Source organism: Heteronotia binoei, chromosome 1 (assembly GCF_032191835.1).
Source record: "Heteronotia binoei isolate CCM8104 ecotype False Entrance Well chromosome 1, APGP_CSIRO_Hbin_v1, whole genome shotgun sequence".
Lineage (NCBI taxonomy): Eukaryota > Metazoa > Chordata > Lepidosauria > Squamata > Gekkonidae > Heteronotia > Heteronotia binoei.
Window position 1 is genome coordinate 147,330,799 of NC_083223.1, and position 20,489 is coordinate 147,351,287.

At 45.2% G+C, this 20,489-nt stretch overlaps 1 protein-coding gene across 5 annotated transcripts in view; it reads right to left on the reverse strand.

Annotated features, from left to right (window-relative positions):
- Positions 1–20,489, reverse strand: part of PDE10A (phosphodiesterase 10A) — a 546,650-nt gene that overhangs the window by 183,436 nt on the left and 342,725 nt on the right. The window lies entirely within an intron of this gene.

Below are 20,489 nucleotides of genomic sequence, written 5' to 3' on the forward strand. Positions count from 1 at the left end.
TTAATCCCATCAAAACCGTTAGGGGGAAGGTGACCTGGGAATTGGGTAACTCCAGTTCTGGATGAGGTTTCATTCCCCATAAAGTAACAGGTTCATAGCTTGGGGGTGCTGATGGACCCCAGACTCATGCTGAATAAACAGGTGGCAGCAATAATCAGGATGCCTTTCATCAGTCTTGGATGATAAGCCAGCTGCATTCCTTCCTAGGAGTGAAAGATCATGTCACTGTGGTGCATGTTCTAGCGATACCTAGATCAAACTGCTGTAATATGCTCTACACAGAGATGCCCTTGAAGACTGTCTGAAAGCCTCAGTTGGTACAGAATGCTGTGACCAGAATGCTGACTGAAGTTGGATGTAGGGGCCACAGTACTTCAGTCTTGTTTCACCTACAGTGGCTCCCAATTTGCTTCTGATCACAATTCTAAGTGCTAATATTGACCTTTAAAGCCATATATACTGTGGGACCAGCATACCTGAAGAACCACCTTCTCCCATATGAACCCACCTGTCTATTCAGGTTATCTTCAGAGGCTAGGCAGATGGCAACGTGAAAAAGGGCCCCCTTAGTTGTGGTGCCAAAAACTATGGCACTTCTTCCCCAAGAAGATTAACCTGTTTCCATTATTATATTATGCAAGAAGGTGAAGATCAGTTCTCTTTTGTTTGACAACTTCCCTGTGTTTTATGCATGTCTCTTGTTTAAGTGTTTTTACTGAATGGCTTAAATATTTTATACATACTCTATTTTAAATGTTGCTTTCATACTGAAACATTTGCTGCCTTGGGGATCTGGTGGTGGAAAGTCCCATCAAGTCACAGCTGACCTACAGTGACCCCATACAGCTTTTCAAGGGAAGAGGCATTCAAAGGTGGTTTGCCATTGCCTGCCTCCACATCATACCCCTGAAATTCCTTGAAGGTCTCTCATCCAAATACTAGCCCATGCTGACCCTGCTTAGCTTTCAAAATCCTACAAGATTTGGGTAGCCTAGACCTTGGGAGATCTATTGGGAAAGAAAGGAGGTATCAAAATGTTTTAAATAAATTAAATAAATTTTGTATAAGGAAAATTGCAAATATACCCAATACTTGAGAATGAGCTGCAAATGTCTGTACCCTATGCTGTCACAGTACATGTATCTTTCATATTTGCCATCTTAGAGATGCAGGGGGAGGGACTGAAAACAAATTCTGCAGTAAGCAAAAGAAAGCCTTATTTGGACAGCAACTCTCTCATAGAGCCACAATAGGTAGGTCTGCCAGGAGTGCTTCCCCAAATTTCCCAGTTTTCCAGAGGAAATATTAAGGGTGTCCTTAGGCTTTCATGTTGTTCATCTGGAATGAACGAAATGCTTCAGAAGATATTTTTCTTAATGAAAAGGGGAAAATATTTCATATTAGGGTTTTTTTCAGTACTATCCCAAATAGTCCAATTTTTTAATGGGAAAAATTGAAAAAAGTCCTCAGACCTTTTCATACCATGCATTTTGAATAAAGAGAAACCTTACTTTAAAAGTATTTTAGTCATTTTAAAAAATAAAACATACAACCAGAGTTTTTTTCAGTGTTCCCTCACATTTTCCATTTTTTTCCCATTGCAAAAATGAGGGAGGAGGCCAATAGGGAGAAATGAAGAGAAAATTCTGAATTTTTCAGGACCTTACATCTAATTCTGCGTAAAGAAATGTGATGGGACATTTTCTCCCCATATCCCCTCCAATAAATTCTAGTGCCCAAACTAGCAACATAACAGTGTCAGGCACCAGGACTTAGATTTTTTAAAAAACATTCCATTTCACAGCCATCTATGCATCTTAATTACTTGCTGTGTAAAGAATTATTTCCTTTTGTGTGTACTGAATATACTGCCCATCAACTTCATTGGATGCCCTCAAGTTCTAATATTTTAAGAGGGGGAGAAAAGTTTATCACTGTCCACTCTATCACACGCATAATTTTATAAATCTCTACTGTGTCCCTTCTCTTGGACATCTTTTTTCTAAATGGGGGAAGTCTCAGACTCTTCAGGCTTCCACATAGGAAAGGCGCTAAAATCCCTTAATTGTCTTGGTTTCTTGTTGGTACTTTTTCCATCTCTGATTCTGAGATACTGTGACCAGAACTGCACACTGTATTCCAACTGAGGCTCCATCACAGATCTATGCGGGGGCATTATAATAATGTCTATTTTATTTTCAATTCCTTTCCTAATAATCCCTAGCAAAGTTAACACTTCCACTGACATATCCACTACCAGTCCAAAGTCTCAGTCTCAACAAGTTCAGACCCTATTAGCATATACTTCAAGTTGGGATTTTTTGTTGCAGTGTGCATCACTTTAGCTACACTGAACCATTTGTCATACTGTCACCCACTCACCCACTTTGATACTACCTCTTGGAGGTTTGAGTTTCACCATCCTGAATAATTTTGCAAATTATCTGCAAACCTGGCCACTATATCACTCACATCCAATTCCAGATAATTTATAAACAAATTAAATAGCACTGGCCCCTTGTGGAACTCCACTGCTAGCTGCTTACTTGCCTCACCTGTGGGAACTGTCCATTTATTCCTACTCTGTGCTTCCTGTTCTTTAACCAAATTTTAACCCATAAGAGGACCCATTCTCTTATTACATGACTGCTAAGTTTACTCAGGAGTCTTTGAGGAGGTACCTTGTCCAAAGCTTTTTACAGTACAAGTATGTAATATAAGTATGAATCACTGTTATCTGTTTTTCATTTTCTCCAAGAACTTCAGAAAGTTGATAAGGCAGGACTTCCCTTTGCAAAAGCAATGCTGATTTTCCCTCAGCAGGCTTTGCTCCTTTACATGCCTAATAATTCTACTTTTGATAATAATTTCTATCAATTTTGTTGAGATGAATGCTAGGCTAACTGGCTTCTAATTATCTGGTACCCCCTCTGGATCCCTTTTTAAAAATCAGTGTAACTTTTGCTGCTATATAGTCTTCTGGTACAGTGGCTGATTTTAGTGACAAGTTACTAGTAAATGTTAGGAGAACAATATGTTCACATGTGCATTCCCTATGAACATTCAGATATATGCTATCAGCATCTGGAAACTTAGTGATTTGTAATTTCCTCAATAGGTCTCTCATGTGGAAACACAGTGGTTTGTAATTTCACCAATAGGTCTAGAATGTCATTTCTCACAATCTCAATTCAACTCAGTTCTTCAGTCTCCCTTCTTGAAAATAGTGGTTGTGGCATGGGTATGCACCCCACACCTTCTACAGTGGATACAGATGCAAAGAAGGCATTCAGCTTCACAGGCATCTCCCTGTTTTCCTTTAGCAAATCTTTTTGTTCTTGGTCATCCGGACATCCAACTGCTTCTCTAGCTGGCTTCCTGATCTGCATATATTTATGGAAATGCTTACTGTTTGTCTTGATACATTTAGAAATTCACTTTTCAAATTCTTTTTGCATGCCTAATTATTGACTTGCAGTTCTTTTGCCAGACCCTGTGCTCCCTTCTGTTCATTTCATTATGGCACACCTTCCCCTTTTTAAAAGAAGTATTTTTGTTTTTTTATGGCTTCCTTGGGTTGTTAACCATGCAGGCATTCTTTGAAACTTGGAAGTACCTTTCCTAATCTGGGAAAGTTAGCATTCTATCTGAGCTTAGTATGATTTTAAATAGCTTCTACGTATCTTCTACAGATCTGTCTCTCTTGTGTAACCCCTTTAATTTCCTTTTAAATATTCCCCTCATTTTTGTAAAGTTCTCTTTTGAAATCAAAGGTTACTGCTTTGGACTTTACAAGTAACTTTCCATGGGCAAGAATGCTGAACTTAATAGCTTTATGGTCAGCACTCCCAACTGGTGCAACAACGTATCTCACCAGGTCTTGTCCCACTCAGAACCAAGTCCAAGACCATGACAACTCTGGTTGGCTTGGTGAACAACACTGCACAATCATTTATGATGTGCAGAAATTCCATTTCTACAGCATGAGAAACCAGAAAACGTTTACCCAGACAATGTAAGGGAAGCTGAATTCACCCAGTATCATAATAGTATCTATTTTAGTCAAACCCCCCCCCCCCCATTTCTTTCTTCATCAGCTTGAAGGGTTTAATCAGGCAGGCAATGGTACACTTCCACTTTTAAGTAACCCTTAGAGCCCAGTATTTCCACCAATATCACTTCTGTTGGAGAGTGCATTTCTTTAATGCTTTCTAGTTTGAGTCTGCCCTCTGATATACAATGTTACAACTCTGCCAACATGTCCCTTCCTGTCCTGTCAATGCAACATTTTCAGGGATGACTATTTCCCATTGATTCCCCCCATTTTACCATTTTTTAAGGCACTATATTTAAATTATCATTTAGCACCAAGCAATTCAGCTCCCCATTTTGGCTTAGAGGCATCTAGCATTGACATATAGAAACTTATATCACACTTCCCTCTCCAACAACCATAGCCTCCCTTTACCTCCACACATGGTCCTCTTTTGTCATCCTACTCTCACTCTCAAGCTGTACTGTGCTCCTTTCAATACTATCTTGAATGTTCATAGTATTCTTCTTTTGGACTGAATTGCACCAAACAGAAGTTCCCCAACTCCTCTAGGCTTCCCCCACATACCCCCAGGGATTAGTTTAAAAGCTGCTCTGCCACCTTTTTGATACTTTGCCAGCAGAATGGTTCCCTTTTGGTTCAAACGAAGCTCATCTCTTTTGTATAGATTCAGCTTGTCACAGAACGTTCATCACCACTTGATAAATGTAAAACCCTCCTCCAGGCACCAGTTTCTTATCCATGTGTTGAGCCTCTTCTTCTGTGCCTGTCTAGCTGACCCTGAACATGGAACCAGAAGCAATTCTTAGAACACTATCTTTGAGATCCTCAGAGGACATTGGTTCTCTCTTGCTCCCCCTCCACCTTCCCTGCTCAATTCTCCTGTTTAGCACTGTTCAGAAACACTGGATCCAAGCCTCCAGGAAACCAGTGTGCTTTCTTACAGAGTCAGACCTCTAATGAACTCTGCTTTACCACTGTGAGTTCTGACTCCACCCCTAGGAGTTAGACAACAGCAGGCAGCTGACTTACCTCACTCAGCAGAAACTCCTCTCAGCAAGACCATGGGCTTCTAGAGCACTCACCAAAAGCTAGAATATTTTCAGACAGAGACAGCCAACCCTAAACAGCTCAGGAATCACTCCTCAAGCGAACACACACACCATACCTCTCTTTGCCTTACACACCAATTCTAAACTCAACTCCCCTGTTAAAAGCCCTGTTAAAAGGCATAAGATGCAAAATGTGGCAAGTAAACCCCCAGGAAACATTTGGCCTCTTACAGATTCAGACCTGGAAGGAGATAATGGATGGATGTTATGGGATTGATTTTGCAATTAATGAGGTCCTGTGCAGTTTCCTGTATCTAATGAGTGTTACTGCTACTAGTATATCCATTGCAAATATAGTTTTTTTCTTAGGAAGGCGTGGGGAACTGGGGAACTGGGCAGGAGGGCAAGCTAGGGCTGGGGGAAGACAAGTACAAATTCCTTCTGAGCTGGGCCCAAGATCAGAGATCTGGATGCAGCTCAAAATGGGGGTGATGCTTTTTGATCTGGGGGAAGGGACTACATAATAAGCACCTCCTGCAATTTTATGATTATAGTTTAGGGGACATGCTTGATGGTAATAACATGGACAGCTTCCACTTCCTGAGAACCAACATTTCACAGGCCAGCTGACCTCTATGGATTTGGCTTTAACTAAAGGTCAAATTGTAACAGTCTTTGTGTTTGTTTTCACTATACTGTACAATGTTTAGGAAGATTTCAAATTGAGTCCAAACTTCCCCCCCCCCCTTCTATATTTGCCCTTCATACCTACTACAGTGCTCTGACTGCTGTGTCTTTTTGTACATAATGTCACCTTTATGTGTTAACTGGTTCTTTTTATAAGAGAAAAATAAAACTACTGAAACAATATCCCTACCACATAAGAAAAACGATACTGAACATCTGTGATTTCTCTGCTCCTAGGGTCAATCTGCCACAGAATATATAATAGGCTGGCTCACTTTCTTGTTTCTATGTTTCTGAATACACTGAAAACAAACAGACTTTTGCTGAACTTTGTAGTGCAATTCTCAACATCTGCAGAGAAGTCAAGACTGAACAGTTCACTCTTTTCAGACCAGCTGACAAGGGAAACAAAGGAAAATGCCCCTTGGGAACCATCTGCTAACGTCAACAAGGGTAAGGGGATCATTAGCAGCAGAAATGATAGGTTACCACATGGGAGAGAGCAGTCATCCAGTGTGGAACACATTTACGTCAAGGGAACCATCTCATTCTCTCTGAAGGAACTCTACGGTAACTACAACATACGAACATTTGTTTTAAATACATATTTTATTTATTGCACTCCAGGGACTGAAAATATTACACTGAGAAAATGTTTGAGTGTCCTCTGCACAAACACATGCACTGGAAAAATGACCAGAACATAAATTCCTTCTTTTTAGAACATCTAAACAGATTTGGCTAGAATCATATTCTGTCTTATATTAATGTTCCAACTACATGCAACAGAGACAGATTCATTTGCTTATTCTCGGATCTGGACCTAATCACACATCAAGAAGAGGATCTGATTTTTGAAGCGTGTGGATACAATATGCATTTATTCTTCCAGCTGACAGCATAGAGAACTCTTGCCAAAGTTCTCAATGTTTAACATTATACTTCAGCCACCTCTGTGAATAATGGAGAAAAAGAGCAGCAATCTTTTAAATTATTTGTAAAGCAGCAAGAAAGCACTCTTCTTACTGAAAAATATACCTTTCTCTTCTCTTACTGTATAATACACATTCCTTACTTCAACAGTCTACTCTATACAGCTCACTCCTTGTATTATCTGCATTGTTGGCTTAGCCTTCCCAGTTACAGCCCCAGAAGACCCCTTGTAGGGATCTATTTCATCACATAGCTTTGATCTATATTAACAGAAACATGCATGAATCTACATACAAGAAAGCAGTTTTCAAGAAAAGTTTTCATTTTTGTGCAAAAAGCCACTTTTGACCATCTATGGAAAGAGCATTTGTTACTGTTTGATATTAAAATTATTGCACTGAGCTTTTAAGAGCAACGGTCAGTTACACAAATACTGATACAATGAGTATAAGGAAACACCAGCTGAATCAGACTAAATGATCAAGTTCAACATCCTGTTTCTTCCAGTGGCCAACCAGATTCCCACAAGAAATGCATTAAGACAACAGTGCCCTCCTGCTGCTTTCTCCCAGAATCTAGTGCTCAGAAGTATGGTGCATGCCTCTATTTTGTTGTTTCAAAGTCTTTTACTATTTCAACATTAGGGATGGAAGATTTATCTCACTTACCATGAATCTTCCATCTCAGTGGTTCAGGGCTGGGGCAGTCTAAATACCTGGGAGAAGCTCCTGCCCACTGGCAGAGAGGGTTACTGCTTCTTTTTGCAATTACTGTGGAGAAGGGGCTTTGACCAAGGAAGTGCCCCTTAGGAATCTTTTGACATGAGGGTGCTGGGATAGGGACTTCCCTTTCTTAGTTCCCCTAATTGCTGAAATGGCTGCTACTTGCCCTTTAAGGGTACTTGTGCTTAGGCCTTTATTCGAAACTTCTTATAGGAAAGAAAGGACATCTCCCACTTTGGCAGTAAGGTGCTCCATCCCATGATTAAAGCACCGCCTCCAGAATACTTGTCACACCCTTGGGAGAATAGCAAGCTAAAGCTTACCTGGAGGAGGGAGCTGGAACTAGACGACTGCTGCCTGAAGCACTGCACTCCCCACACGCATGCGGTTCGTCACACACGCATCTAAGGCATAATGCTTCACAAAGGTATCCGGGGTCGCCCAAGAAGCTGCTCTGCAGATGCCAGTAAGGGGCACCCCCTTGAGGAAAGCAGTGGACGTAGCTATAGCACATGTAGAATGAGCTCTAGAAGGTCCCGGTAAAGGGCGTTTGGCTTATAGATACGCCAATTTAATAGTCTCCACAATCCATTCCGACAGACTCTGAGAGGAGACTCGCTTTCCCTTAGATGGACCGGAATAGCATACAAACAGGCTAGACGTCAAAAGAAACTTCTTAGTTCTATGTAGATAGAACAACAAAGCGCGCTTAACATCAAGCGTATGCAGGGCTTTTTGTTCCAGACCCTGCAGGGAAGGAAAAAAGGCCTGTAACAAAGTCTCGGAATGTAGATGGAACTCCGACACCACCGTGGGCAAAAAAATAATGTCTAGAGCAATGACGACCCCTTGATCATGAAGCTTCAGGTATGGAGGGTCTGATCTGAAGGCTGAGGGCTCCCCAACCCTCTTAGCAAACGTGATTGCCACCACGAATGCCACTTTCCAGGAAAGGAGGTGAAGGGAATATGAAGCCATCGGTTTGAAGGGGTGATACAAAAGACCTCTGAGACCCACGGAGCGATCCCAAGCAGGGATGACATGACGGCCCGGTGGGCATAAACGAAAAAGACCCTTCAGGGAACGCTTAGTTTCTGAGTGAGAAAACACCGTATAGCCCTCAATTTGAGCGTGATGCACAGAAATCGATGCCAGGTACACCTTGATGGAGGAGTATGATAGACCAGAGTCCAACAAGTGCAACAGAAATGAAAAAACTGTGCGAAGGCTAGAATGATCCAGAGGGAGCCGAGAAGAAACAACAAATGAAACAAAACGCTTCCGTTTTAGGCTATAGGACTTCCTGGTGGAAGGCTTTCTGCTGTTTAACAAAACAAAGTCAATTCTATCAGAAACAGAAGCTAAGCGATGAGCCAAGCCGTCAGTTTCAAGTGAGGGAAATTGTAATGGTACGTCCATCCTCTGTTGATGAAGAGATCTGGCTCCTTTGGGAGATGATAAACCCATCTGCAGGATAGAAGGAGAACCAGAAACCACAACTGTCAGGGCCACCATGGAGCTATCAAAATGCAACTGGGTTGTTCCCTCTGTATCTTGACCAGTACCCTGGGTAGCAGAGGGATGGGCGGGAACATATACAGGAAACCGTGAGACCAATCGAGGAGGCCGTCGCCCTCCAATAGAGGGTCCAGACCTCCCCAAGCACAAAAGCGATGACATTTGTGATTGTGTGGCAAAGACATCCATCTCTGGGTGGCCCCATCGTTGGAATACAGTTTGGAGATAAACTGGGTTCAACTCCCACTCGTGTAACTGTGTCCCCCCCCCCCCGCTTAGATAATCTTCCTAGACATTCAAGGTTCCTGGAATGTTAACCGCAAGAAGGGATATTCCCTGATCCAGACACAAGAGCCAAATGTCTATGGCAAGGCAACACAGCCTCCGTGATACTGTGCCTCCCTGACGATTGAGATATGCCATAGCAGTTGTATTGTCTGTCAGTATCGAGATGGATTTTTCTCTCACTAGAGGGAGGAAAGACTGAAGAGCAAACCAAATTACCGTTAGTTCTAGATAACTGATGTGATTGGCCTGTTGTAGCAAGTCCCAGGTGGCTCCCAGTTAGGCCTCTGAGGTGGGCTCCCCAGCCCAAGAGGGAGGCATTGGTCGTTAACATCTCCATAGGAGGAGGAAGGTGAAAAGGAGCACCTTCTAGCAGATTGGGAAGATTCCCCCACCAGATGAGAGAGTTTCTGACTGACCGTGGCAGCGTGAGCATGCGAGTGGGGGGGTGACTAGACGGTTTGAACACTCCGAGAAACCTTAGCTAGAGCGGTCTCATACGCAGCTTTGCCAGAGATATAACCGCAGTCGTAGCTGCCATGAGCCCCAATAGCCTCTGAATGGAATGGGCAGAGACTCTTTCCAAAGCCCCGATGCTGCATGTCATAGCTGATAAAGTCTGTGCCCTCGAACCCGGGAGGAATGCTCTGCAGACAGTGGAGTCAATACGGGCCCCGATGAAAAGGACTCTTTGGCATGAATGGAATAGGCCCGAACCGTCGAACGGAAGGTCCTCAATGGCAGACCTCGTGTCATGATTAAAAGTGGTAGAGCTAAGCCATGAATGTCTACAGAGGGTGACAGCTGACGACAATGTTTTGCCAAAGATGTCAGCTGCCTGCTTCGAGGAGCTGAGCTGCTGCTTTGCTACGAACATGCCCTCCTTCAGGATCTTCGGCAAGGAACAGCGATGTTCTTCTGGAAGATGCTAGAGAATGGTAGATACCTGATTCCATAGAGCAAACTGATAACGACCCAAGCAAGCAAGATAATTGGTTGACTTAATTCCCAAGGACGCAGTGGCGTAGAATTTCCTACCAAATGCATCTATCTTCTTTCACTCTTTGTCAGGAGAAGAGGATGCACAATGCTTGCCTTTGGACGACGATGTGACCACTAGGGAGTTGGGCTTAGGATGATTAAATAGGAATTCTGCTCACTTTTCCTGGATTTTATACATGTGGTCAAGCCGTTTAGTAGAAGCTGCGAGGGAGGCTGGTTTCTCCCAGGATCCCTTGACAGTTTGCAGCAAGACGTTGGTAAGGGGGAGGGCAACGGCGGTGGACACATCATGCTGCACTATGTCGAAAACCAAGTCATCGACCTCAAGCTGCAGTTGTTTAACCGACAGACCTAAGGAGGTTGCCACACACTTAATTAAGTCGCCGCAAGATTTTAGGTCTTCCGATGGAGAGATCGGAGCATCATCGGTTACTGGCATCGATGGCATAGACTTGGAATGATGTTGATCAGAGTCGGCGCCGATCAAGCCGGCCGACTCCTCAGTGTCGGAGGATTCTGGGTCAGATAGGTTTGGCTGAGTAAGAGGTGGCGTGGCCGGGCATTTCGATATCGATGCTGATGTTGGTTTAGACGGCTTGAGGTCCTCCCGGCGTCAATCCGCAGAATAGTAAGCCGAACACCAATCCCAGTACGGAATGTCTCGAGGATAATGCCAGGAGTAAGGTGGATGATAAGGTTGAAAGGGATAGCCCTGTCTGTGCTCCCAAGGGGGGGGGGGGCACCATGGTACCATTGGTACCTGTTGTCATCACATCTGGGACGATCTCTTCGATATGGAGAGCTCAGTTTCTTCCGACGAATGGGCAAGAGGAACCTTTGGGGTTCAGATGGGGAATCATCCTTGCTCCTGCGCACCGATCCTGACGAGCACTATGTAAGGTTCATCCGCTCCACATCGGAATCGGAGACTTGAGCCTGTGGCGAAAAGGATCTACGGGGCCCTGCTGCATGGAGAAGCCATGATCTTGGGAGGGGCCAACCCCAGAGGCGAAAGATCGGGAAGCGTTGTTGACAACATCAGTCGAACCCTTTTGAGGGAAGCCTCTGAAGGAGTTAGGAAGGTGCGCTCCCTCATTGCAGATGACTTCTGCTTTTTCAAAGACTTGTGCTCTTCTCTCGCTTGCGTTTAGGCGAAGCAGTGGAAGTTTTTGAGTGTGATTTTGTCTTCAAAGTCGATGTCAGATCGGCCTTCTGGGGAGGTGGCATCTTGGACGTCATCAGGGAGGAAATCGATGCTGATTGGTCCAAAAACCCCAGTGCCAAAACTTGTTCCATCGGCTGAGGAGCTGGAGCCGATTGAATCCAATTTAGGAGCAGCATAGGAAACAAAAAGATGCTGGTCCTGACAGAAACTCTTAGATCGACTCAAGTAAAAAAGTAAAGCACGCTTAACATCCAAAGCTTGCCACCGACGTTCCTCATCCGAGAAAGGCATGGGATAAAACGAAGGTAACCAAACGTCCAACTTAAGGTGAAACTGGGAAACCACCTTGGGAAGAAAAGAAACATCAGGAGCCAACGACACTCCGGACTCATGAAAAACTAAATATGGGTGGTCACAACGCATAGCCATGAGCTCCCCTACATGGCGTGCCAACGTGATTGCCACCAAAAATGCAGTCTTCCAGGATAGAAACTGTAGGGAACAGATTGCCATTGGTTCAAAGGGATGCCGAGTCAACCTGTCCAATACTAATGGCAAATCCCACAACTGTGTAGGTGATCTAGATGGAGGGTGCAACCTGACCAGTCCTTTCAGAAATTTCTTCAAATGAGGATGAGCAAAGACTGAATGCCCCTCAACAGATTCATGGTACGATGATATTGCTGATAGATAAACTTTAACAGAAGAAAAGCAAAGTCCAGCATCCACCAAGGACAACAGAAAGTCAAAAATAACTGGTAGGCCCATCTGTTGGGGTGAGACTGTAGGGTCAGCCAAAAACTGAATAAACTTCCCCCACTTCCTGTGATAGGAAGCCCGAGTAGACAACTTTCTACTATTTAGAAAGACGTGCTGGACTCTGCTGGAAAATTCGCAGGGTCGATGAACCATGGCGTCAGCTTCAGATGAGGCACGTTGTGATGAAACACGTGTCCTTCCTGGGCCGACAGAAGGTCCAGTACTGCCAGGAACTGATAAAAAAAAAACCTCGCTAAATGAAGCAAAATCAGGAACCAGTTCTGCCGAGACCACCACGGTGTCACTAGAATGCACCTTGGTATCTCTGTCGCTATTTTGTTGACCACTTTTGTCAGCAGCGGAAGAGGCTGAAATAGATACAGGAACCAACCGTTCCACGGGAACATCAGGCCGTCTCCCAGTGACTCTGGATCCGTGCCCCCCCTGGTGCAGAACAGGGGACACTTCCGATTCCTGGCTGTGGCAAAAACAAACACCTGAGAATACTCCCAGAACTGGAAGACAGGTTGAAGGAAGCGCCACTGCATCTCCCATTCGTGTGGAGATGCTGCTCCTCTGCTCAAAGAATCCACCTGCATATTGAGTACTCCTGGAAGGTGCGCAGCCTTTACATAGATGCCATGCTCCAGGCACTTCATCCACAGAGCCATCAAGAGACTGTCCAGCCCTGCCTGTTGACATAACAAAGGGTTGTAGTATTGTCCGTCAACAGGGCCACAGCCTTCCCCGCCACCAAAGGACAGAAGGACCAAAGGGCAAAATGAATTGCCAACAGTTCAAGATAGTTTATATGGCAACGAGTCAGCTGCGGAGGCCAAGAACCTTCCACACACAGAGAATCCATGTGAACACCCCAGCCCCATAAGGACGCATCTGTGGTGATCGTAATTATCGTTACAGGCAGATGGAAGGGAGCTCCCTGACAGATGTTGTCTCTGGATGTCCACCATTCCAGGGCCCAAAGGATCGAGGGTGGAATCATGAACCTCTTTCAAGGTGAGTCCCGTAAAGGCCGAAACTTTCTGAGGAACCAAAGTTGAAACCCTCTCATATTCAGTTTTGCAAACAGCAACACACTGGTAGTCACCGCCATCAGCCCCAGCATCTGCTGCAGCTGTTGTGCTGTGCCCCATTTCTGGCTTTGGAAAAGATGGATAAGATTGAAAATGTCCATCGCTCTCTGCTGAGGAAAAAAAGCACGATGAATGTTTGTGTCCAGCAGAGCCCCGATAAACTGAACTGTCCTTGATGGTAATTGATGGGACTTTTTCATGTTGACCTGCAGACCTAAGGTGTGAAGAAGACTAAGAGTGGTTGCAATATGGCCGGATAGAAGCTCTTCCAAATCTGCCACAAGGAGCCAGTCGTCGATATACGGAAAAACGACTATGCCTTGAAGCCCAAGATATGTGGCTACAACTCTCATAATCTTGGTAAACACCTGCGATGCAGTACACAGGCCAAATGGAAGGGCTTTGAACTGAAAATGGTTGGAGCCTATCGCAAACTGGAGGAAATGTCTGTAACCTCGATGGATGCTGACATGGAAGTAGGCATCCTTGAGATCCAACATTGCCATCCAGTCCCCTTGGTTGATGAGGGGAAGGATTGTTTGCAGAGTAGACATCCTGAATTTCTGGTACACGAAAAACTTGTTCAGATTTCGAAGGTCCATAACTGGTCTCAATCCCCCATCTTGTTTGGGAACCAGGAAGTAATGAGAATAGAACCCCCACCCACCCCCGTTCTGGCCGCTATCAGGACCAGTTCTATGGCTTGTTTCTGCAAGAGGTTGCTCACTTCCTCTAGCGCGGGGGGGGGGGAGGAGGTGTGGTAGCAATCCCTGACTGAGTCAGAACCTGAACAAAGTCTATCTTGTAATCTTCTGCTATGATGGAGGGACCCATCTGTCTGTGGATTCCCAAGCCGGTAGATGGTGATGGAGGCGGATGTGGTAAGAAAGAGGGGCGACGGTGTGTGCGGCAGAAAAGTCAAAGGCACTGCTTCTGATGTCGGGAGCCCTTAGATATGCTGGTCGCAGAAGGCGAGGTGAACTTGGACTTTTTCCCCCAATAAGGAGATCTACTCTCCGTGTGAGAAGAGCGAGGTCTCCACGACTGGTCAGGGGAAAATTTCTGATAAGGCCTCTTGGGCCAAGATTTGTGCCACTGCTTAGGCTTGCCAGCCCTAGTAGACACAGGGACACCAAGGTTCCTTGAAGTCTTGATGTCCATTTCTTGAAGGACATTATCGGTGGTGGAACTGAAAAGACCTTCACTCTCAAAAGGAAGGTCTTCGACATAAGCCCTGGTGTCAGGCTGGAGAGCTCTAGACCGTAGCCAAGAGTGATGGCGCAGGGAGACGGCAGAGGTGAGAGTCTTGGCAGAGACATCCACCATGTGTTTTGACGGGGCCAGCTGTTGTTTGGCCACGGCAAAACCCTCTCTTTGTAGCTTCTTAAACGAAGCCCACTTCTCTTCACTCAAGGTTGACATTAGTGGTGTGAGCTGCTCCCAAATCGAATACTGGTAGTGAGCCATACATACAGCGTAGTTTGAGATTTTTACTCCCAGAGCTCCCACTGAGTAGAATCGTCTGCCAGTATTGTCGATTTTCTTGCCCTCTTTGTCAGGAGGGGAAGAGTGGGTCTTACGTGCCTTTGAAGATGACGAAACCACCACCGAATTAGGCTTGGGGTGGGAGAACAGGAACTCAGCACCAGCCTCCTGAACACGGTACATGTGGTCCAGGCAATGCATAGAGATTGGTGCGGATGCCGGCTTCGCCCAGGGCTCCTTCACTGCCTGCAGAATGACTTTATCCCTGTGCATTATGTCAAACACAGTGTCATCAACGATTGGCTGTGGTTGAACTACTGGAAGGGAGAGAGACTGTGCCATCCACTTCACCAGGTCCCCACAAGACTTGAGATCTTCCGATGGTGATATGGGAAGGTCCTCAGCAATATGAGAATCTGGAGAAGGTTCCGCTGCTCTGTCCGGATCATCGGTACCGACCTCAGAGTTCGATGTTGAAGACCCTCTCCTCACAGAGTGTTCAGATAACACCAGGGTCGAAGCACGTTCGGGCGAACGGAGTGATACCGACGGATGAGCTTGCCAGTCCCCCGACCGCTCTCTGCGTCTCTTGGGAGGAATTGACACCGATGCTGAGGGTGCACGCGGAGTGGCTGATTGATGCGAAAGCCTCGGGAAAGAGGCTTCCGACCACTGATCCCATTCCGGCAACTCACGGGGAGGGTACCATGGGTATGGCGACGGATATGAGCATGGTCCATATGAGCAAGGCCAATGGCGTTGGTCCCACAATGGAGGAGGAGGGAAACGACGCATCACAGTACTCGGTTCGAGCTCTCTCCATCGTGTAATAGGCGGCAATGGTGCTAGAGGTTAGTTCGGAGCTGAAGCCTTGACTTCCGATATCGAAGCACTGTCGCTCCGACAACGCGACCTGGATGAATGGGTCCACTGTGTTAGATCTATTTCCTGCTCCGATCCCAAAAGGTGGAGTGGCTGGGAGCCACGGCTCCTCAGTACTGATGGACTTCACAGGCTGGGAGACACCAAAATTCTCCGAGATGGAGCGACTTGTGCTGACACCAACTCCATCGAGACATCCTGAGAAGGAGAAGGAGTGCAGGAAACTCTGTCCTCCTTCCGCTTCTCCTTCGATTTGAGCTTCTTCGGGAGGGACAATCGGGTCCCCAACTCGTCCCGACGTTTCTTCGATGGTGTGGGTGCCACTAACCCTTCAGATGGTCGTTTTGTGGGTCGGCCCCACTCTGGTGACGATGGATCGACCAACGTTGAAGCCAGAGCCTGAGTAGCATCCCCCATCGATGCCGACGGATCCGCAGCCATTTTAGGCAGGCAAAGAGCCGGCTTGACTAAGGCCGCCGATAGCCTTGCCGCACGATTTTTTCTGGTTTGTTTCGAAAACCTCAAACAATGCGGGCATGAGTCTGCACGGTGTCCCTCGTCCAGGCACAACAAGCATTGGGAGTGACCGTCAGGGGGTGCAATTTAACTACCGCACTTCAAGCAACGTTTGAAGAACCCCCAATGCCTTTCCATAGGACTGGAGCCCGCGAGGGAAGGGGGAAAATAAAGCCCCGAGGGGCAAAGTCCAACACAAAGGGTTTTTTGTTGTTTTAAACAACAACCACTAACTACTAACAGGGAAAAACAAGAAATGGGCTAAGAAGAGGAAAATCCAACAGATTACCAGACACCGACCGAAGCAGTCAAAAGCAGATCCTTTCAACGCAGCAGTCAAGAAGGAACTGGCGGGATCCTCGCGCTGGCGCCGGTGAGCATGCGTACTGGGACACCTGCGCATGCCCACTGGTGCTGAGCGCGAAAAAATCCCGGGCTTTTTAGGTACCGATTTGGGGATTGGCGCAAGCGCTCTATCCCATGAGTGTGAAGCACAGAGACCACGAAAAAGATCCATGCCCTATAAGGCCAGAAAGGTGCTGTGTGAAGATCTATGATTCTTTGAATCACCCTTTGTATTATCTGCATGGGAGAAAAGGTATACAGCAGTACCACTCAGTACCATGTACCACTACCATCATTTGGTGGGCTTATTTGGCAACTTCCTTACAGCTGAAGAAAAAGCCTAGGAGCTAGGATACAGTAACATGGTCACATGTCTCAGTAACAAGAGAAAGAGGTTACATCTCCTTTTGGATTTTAATTGACTTTTGGGGCCCAGAGTCAGTCAGAATCCTTTCTATAAGTTAGCCAGTGGCAAGCCACCATCATGCCAGTGGTAACCAGTGTTCCCTCTAACCTGAGGTAGCATGAGTTTGCTAACAGATTTTTAGCCTCCAGCTCACACATTTCTGTCTTAGCTTAGGAAAGATGACGCCAGAGCACACTAATTTATGCAATAGCTCACAACTTTCATGCCAGTAACTCACAAAGTAGAGTTTTTGCTCACAAGACTGCAGCTTAGAGGGGACATTGGTGGTAACCCAGCTCAATTTGCCTTGATTGCTGTTCCTGTGGCTGATGCCCTGCACTGTCTCTGAGAAACTGAGTTTTGAGGCTGGACCTGATAACTACTGGTAATTATTGCTACTTGTGTTTAGCTATGCTGGAAATGCTTAGGTTTGTTTGTTTCCCTTCATGGTCATGTTGATTTAGAAATATATTTACACTTTAAATAAACAAAAAAAATGTTACCCTGGTGTGGTTCTTTGTCTCCTAAAGACTCAAAGGCTGAATCCAGGAGCCTTGCCGTGACTACCTACTGGCAATTCTTTAATTTGGAAACTCAAAACTGCAAACCAACTGTGCAGCACTGACTTTTTGGAATAATTCCTGAGAGACTCAGAGGCTTGTCCCTTCACTCTGCAGCTGTAGGAATAGTCAAGAAGGGACTGGTGGCAGCTAATCTTTAGCCTAGAAAGGGAAATTACTCTATCTCTGGGAATTTGTTTTGTTGAGCCTTGAAACGAAGGTTTTGTTCTTTCTATGCTGGGGGTGGGGGTGGAGGTGGGGTGGTAAAATCTTGAAACCTTTGCGTGAAAATTTTGCTCTGATGCGAAAAAGTCCACTTCTGTTTTGCTGAATCTGTCACATATCTGTTAGAAGGCTGCCTTCTTCAGCATCAGTTTTGTTTGATCCAGAACCCTCCTGCTGAGCCAGTCCATTATATCAGTGTGGCTTTCTACGTACACAGCCTTGATTGCCCCAGATGGCTCTCTGCCCATTGAATCAACAGTTTCACCTCTGCATGAAGAGTCCTGGACTTGGTGTCCCCTTGACAACTGACATAGGATTTGGCTATCATGTAGTCTGTATGAACTAGAACGTAATGCCCTGTCAGAAGACTCTGGAAGGATAGCATTCCAAACCTGATAGCCCTGAGCTTCAGCAGGTTGAAACTCTGAAATTATTCCTGCAGAGACTAGGTACTTTGAGCCATTCTCACTTGGAAGTGCACCCTCCAGCCTGTGAGGTTTGTGTCTGAAGTCACAGTTTATAGAATCACAGAGCTGGAAGGGACCTCTAGGGTCTTCTAGTCCAACCCCCTGCACAATGCAGGAAACTCACAAACACTTCCCCTAAATTCGAAGGATCTTCACTGATGTCAGAGGGCCATCTAGCCTCTGTTTAAAAACCTCCAAGGAAGGAGAGCCCAACACCTCCCGAGGAAACCTGTTCCCCTGAGGAATCGCTCTAACAGTCAGGAAGTTCTTCCTGATGTTGAGTCGGAAACTCTTTTGATTTAATTTCAACCCATTGGTTCTTGTCCTACCTTTCGGGGCCACAGAAAATAATTCCACACCATCCTCTATATGACAGCCCTTCAAGTACTTGAAGACAGTGATCATATCACCTCTCAGCTATCTCCTCTCCAGGCTAAACATCCCCAGCTCCTTCAATCCTTCCTCATAGGACTTGGTCTCCAGACCCCTCACCATCTTCGTCGCCCTCCTCTGGACTCGTTCCAGCTTGTCTATATCGTTCTTAAAATGTGGTGCCCAAAACGGAACACAATACTCCAGGTGAGGTCTTACCAGAGCAGAGTAAAGTGATACCATCACATCACGTGATCTGGACACTATACTTCTGTTGATACAGCCCAAAATTGCATTTGCCTTTTAAGCCACCACATCACACTGTTGACTCATGTTCAGCATATGATCCACTAAGACCCCTAGATCCTTTTAGCACATACTACTGCTAAAACAAGTCTCCCCCATCCTATAACCATGCATTGGATTTTTCCTTCCTAAATGCAGAACTTTACATTTATCCCAGTTAAAATTCATTTTATTGATTTTAGCCCAGTTTTCCAGCCTTTCAAGGTCATCTTGTATCCTGTTTCTGTCTTCTTCTGTGTTTGCAACCCCTTGCAATTTAGTATCATCTGCAAATTTAATAAGCATTCCCTCTATTCCTTCATTCAAATCATTGATAAAGATGTTGAACAAAACAGGGCCCAGGACAGATCCTTGAGGCACTCCACTTATCATTCCTTTCCAAGAGGATGAGGAACAATTCACAAGCACTCTTTGGGTGCGATCTGTCAACCAGTTACAGATCCACCTAACGGTAACAGAATCCAAACCACATTTTACCAACTTGTCAACAAGGACAGTATGGGGAACCTTATCAAAAGCCTTACTGAAATCAAGATAAACAATGTCTACAGCATTCCCCTGATCCAGCAAAGTAGTCACTTTCTCAAAAAAAGACATCAGGTTAGTCTGACATGACTTGTTCTTGAGAAAACCATGCCGGTTCTTAGTAAACACATCCATTCATTCTAAATATTCCAGGACCGACTGTTTGATGATTTGTTCTAAAACTTTTCCAGATATAGATGTCAATCTGACAGGTCGGTAGTTACCCGGATCGTCTTTTCTCCCCTTCTTGAAGATGGCGACAACATTTGCCCGCCTCCAATCTGCTGGCACCTCTCCTGTTTTCCAAGAATTCTCAAAAATAATACCCAGAGGCTCAGAAATTACATCCGCAAGCTCTTTTAGAACCCTTGGCCCTGAGGACTTAGTTTCATTTAAAGAAACTAGATGTTTATGTACTACCCCTATGCTGATCCTAGGTTGGAACTTTGTATCCTCCTTATATGTTCTGTTTTTGCCATGTTGAACATCGTTTCCCTCAGAAGAGAAGACTGAGGAAAAGTAGGAATTGAGCAGTTCCGCCCTCTCTTCATTACCCGTTACAATTTCACTTCCTTGCCCTCGCACTGGGCCCACCATGTCCTTGCTCTTTTTCTTACTCTGAACATAAGACAAGAACCCTTTTTGGTTGTTTTTAGCATCTTTGGCCAGCCTAAGCTCATACTGAGCTTTAGCTTTCCTAACTTTTTCTCTACAAGCACTGATGATGTGCTGAAATTCATCCTTGGTTATAAGGCCCTCCTTCCAATTTCTAAAGGAGTCTTTTTATTTCTTGAGTCTTTGGAGAGCTGTTTATGGAACCACTTCAGCTTCTTTAGGCTTTTTCCATTTTTTCTTCTCACAGGAATCGTCTGTGATTGCGCTTTCAGTATTTCACTTTTAAGAAACTCCCACCCCTCCTAAACCCCCTTCTTCCTAAGTATTTCTGACCATGGGATTTTACCCAGCATAGTTCTAAGTTTATCAAAGTTTGCCTTTCTGAAGTCCAACCTATAAGTCTGACTACGTATAGCTTTCCTTCCCCAAGACTGTAAATTCCAGAATCACATGGTCACTACTACCCAGGGTGCCCACTATTTTCACTTCTTCAATCAATTCTTCCTTGTTGGTG